This window comes from Gossypium arboreum, chromosome 10, assembly GCF_025698485.1.
Source record: "Gossypium arboreum isolate Shixiya-1 chromosome 10, ASM2569848v2, whole genome shotgun sequence".
Taxonomy (NCBI): domain Eukaryota; kingdom Viridiplantae; phylum Streptophyta; class Magnoliopsida; order Malvales; family Malvaceae; genus Gossypium; species Gossypium arboreum.
In genome coordinates this window covers 28637965-28641645 of record NC_069079.1, presented here as the reverse complement: position 1 = coordinate 28641645, position 3681 = coordinate 28637965, and the positions used below count along the sequence as shown (strand labels likewise).

The 3681-nt window shown below is 28.4% G+C and overlaps 1 long non-coding RNA gene across 1 annotated transcript; it reads right to left on the bottom strand.

Annotated features, from left to right (window-relative positions):
- Positions 1-1794: 1794 nt before the first annotated feature.
- On the bottom strand, positions 1795-3072 carry LOC128281568 (uncharacterized). The gene is made up of 2 exons (XR_008271801.1): positions 2996-3072; positions 1795-2084 (listed from the first exon to the last, which is right to left on the bottom strand). It is a non-coding gene; the product is annotated as an uncharacterized LOC128281568 (long non-coding RNA).
- Positions 3073-3681: the final 609 nt, after the last annotated feature.

The window sequence follows — 3681 nt, the reverse complement described above, 5'->3', positions numbered from 1 at the left end:
CTTACCTCATCACTTGTTCGTATATGGAAATCTACTAATTTGACACTTTTTCTTTTCCTCGATCTAACTTAGTATTTGAATTATCCGGATCTATATAAATGAATTTAACATCAATTTAATCCATTTCATATTCAATTTAATTCAATTCACATCCTAGGAAAAATTAACATTTTGTCCCTATACTTTTCATAAATGACGATTTCATCCCTAGGCTCGGAAAATGAAATTCATGCAATTTAATCCTTATTCCAAGCTTAACCGATTTTTACATATAAAATTTACAGCACATATATTTCAAAAAAATAAAAAATTTTCCATGAATTTTCCATGTTTACAATTTAGTCCTTAAATCACAATTTCATGAAAATTCACTTTATAAAAGTTGTTTATCTATCAACAACCTTTCATTTTCTACCATTAATTTCAAATTTTCAACATATTCATCCATGGAAAAATTTCAATACTTTAATATCTTTTAAAATTGATCCCCAAAATAGATAGATTAGGTTATTCCGATCTCAAAAATATAAAAATTACTAAAAACGAGACATGATTACTTACCTAATTAAACTTACTTGATTTTCTTTCTTTTTCCTAGGGTTTCCATATAAAATTTGGGGAAGATGATGAAATAAGATGATATTAGGCTATTATCATTTTTATTTATTCTAAATTCCAATTTAGTCATTTTCTTTTTCTAATTTTGCATGGATGATTCATCATAAATGTAACAGCCCATATTTCAATGAAATTGGAACTGTGGTTTCGGGACCACAAATTCGACTTGAAAATAATGTTTATTTTTGTTTTATTATATGGTCCGTATTATGATAGATATGTTGTGTGAAAATTTTTATACGGAAAATTTTATCGATTAAGTGTTTAATTACGAGAAGGACTAAATAGCATGAAATACGAAAGTTGAATTCTAGTAGCTATAAGGGTTAAATAGCTATGGAATTCAAAACTAGAGGTCCTTATAGGGCGAAATTAGAATTTATGGAAAAGTTAAGGGCAAAATGGTAATTTTACCTAGGACGCAAATTGAATCCAAATGAGTATGAAATATGAGAAATTGATGATTAAAGCTATTTATATAGATTTGGACAACTCACAGTTTAGGTTAGATCGAGGAAACGAAAAGGTTTCAGATTAGTAAATTTTATACGCGAACAAGTGTCGAGGTAAGATCGTGTAACTTAATCGAACATGTAAATATGATTAATTGAATGTTGTGTTTGTATGTAATGTGACTTATATGGATGTGAATTATTTGATTGCTATAATGAAAAATTGAATACGTGCTTGTAATGGTGGAAAAAGGGTTAAGTTCCGATTGAATATTGAATTCTGATGATTATATGTGCTTTCCCGAAATGGATGAGGTCCTGCATTTGTTTCTAATTATATGTGCTTTCCCGAAATGGATGAGGTCTTGCATTTGTTTCTAATGGATTTTGCTCGGATGAGTAATCCTATTGTAACACCCCCTAACCCCAAACCGTTACCGGAACGAGGTTATGAGGAATTACCGGACATATCAGACAACTTACGAATAAATTTACAATTAATATAACTTTCATAGTATAATATAATAATTAAGTCCCTATCTTGAACTCTCGAAGTTCAAACACGTATTAAAAGTAGAACGGGACTTGTTCGAGTATTCCAATTTTTTATAAAAATTTCAAAAGATTTCTGCTTATTTTTACCTAAACCTCCTGCAAATTCAAACCAAAACAACCAACACCAATATTTCACATTCATATACTAATATTTATATTATTAGCAAAATTTTAATTTAATAACTATCATAGCATCATTCAAAATTGATTAAAAACTTCATTCATTTAACAACTTAATGTTCATGTATCAAAATATCATGTACTTTCCTTACCATTTCATTTAACCATCTAAATTTTATAATTCATCCTTCACTACCCAAAGTAATATACATATTCAAGTGACTAAATAACACCTATGTACATGCCACCTTTACCCAAAAGAAAAATATACATCACCAAGTTTGTGTTGGAGTCGGGATTGCTCTGGATGCTGAGCCGGGACACTTGACTTCTACTAACCTGCGCACGGAAACAACCGTACGCTGAGTATGGACATACTCAATGGTATTACTATAAATCAAGACTATTTAACATTAATAAATTACAAACATCAACCATAAATTTTATAATTATTTAAACTACTTTTATATAAAATTATTTTACTTCATAAATCTTAAATTCATAATTTATTTTTCTCATACTAACTCAATTCATAATTTAGTTCAAACATTCTTTCTCGTACTTTTCAATAGTGCTAAAACAAATAATCTCATTTTCAAAATTTCATTTCAATTATTTACCCTATTAACAAAGCTCGGACTATGACAGATACGCGGATTCCACCCAAACACACCAGAATATCCAACCCAAACACACCCGGAATATTGTAAATCCTCCATAACACATCGGTGTAATATATCCTCCCAAACACACCAATAAGGCATTAAATGCCTATTCGGATAAACCGAAGTATATAATAACAGAAACATCTTCTCGGCCGAACTACAATCTCCTCATCACATCACAAATCCAATGGCATGCCATTTGTATCGAATCTAGTCCGACAAGTTAATAGGGTATTGTTTTACTTTTTCTAATTTCAATTTCATTTACACAAAAATTTTCAATACTCATTCAATTCAAATATCTATTATCTTAATTCATATACAAATTAATTTTCACACAAGTGTATACCATCAACACCATACATTTGTCACAATTTATTTATTTTCAATCAATACACTTTTCAAAAAATCACATATTCCATAATTCACTTATTCAATTCAATTTGATTCAATTTATATCACTTTCATTTTCACTCAATATTCATATCGATTTCACATACTTACCTCAAGTCTTATTTACCATACATAACAATTAAAATTTTAGCAATCAATAATAATTAAAATTTGAATTATAGTAATACACACCGTAATTCTCCCGTTTTAGTCCTCGATGACTTTCTCCTTTCCTTTCGATGCTGATGCTTCCGGTTCTTTGTTGGCTACGAAAATAATAGTAATTTACATTATTATTTACAGCATTAATTATAATAAATAATTAAATTTCTAAACAACTCCTACCTTATTCCCAATTTAATCCTAACTAAACTTAATTATTTTCTTAATCCAATTCACTCTCTTTTCTATTCAAATTTTGTCTAAACTTATATTTAACTATAAAATTTCCAGCATATTTCCCTAATTTCGAAATTTCTTCAATTTAGTCCCTACAACATAAAACTTATAGCCTAGTTTACAATTTAATCCCTTAATCAATTCTAACTTAGAATTCATTCAATTAAATCCTAATTCCATAATTTTTCCAACATGAACCCTACTTGGAAACATATGAACTCTTGAACTATCAACTTAATTTCATCAAAATCTTGTTTCAAAGCTCCTAAAACATCAAAATTAACTAAAAGGACTTAATTGACTTACCAAATTAACTCCAAGCTTCAAATCCTTAGTTTCTCTTTTATTTTTCTTTCCCTTTTCTTTCTCTTTTCTCCCCGCTTCCCGTTTTCAACTCTGTTTCTATTTCCTTTTGTTTCTTTATTTCTTTAATTCTTTTATACTTTATTATTTTATTAACATAATATAATATTAATATA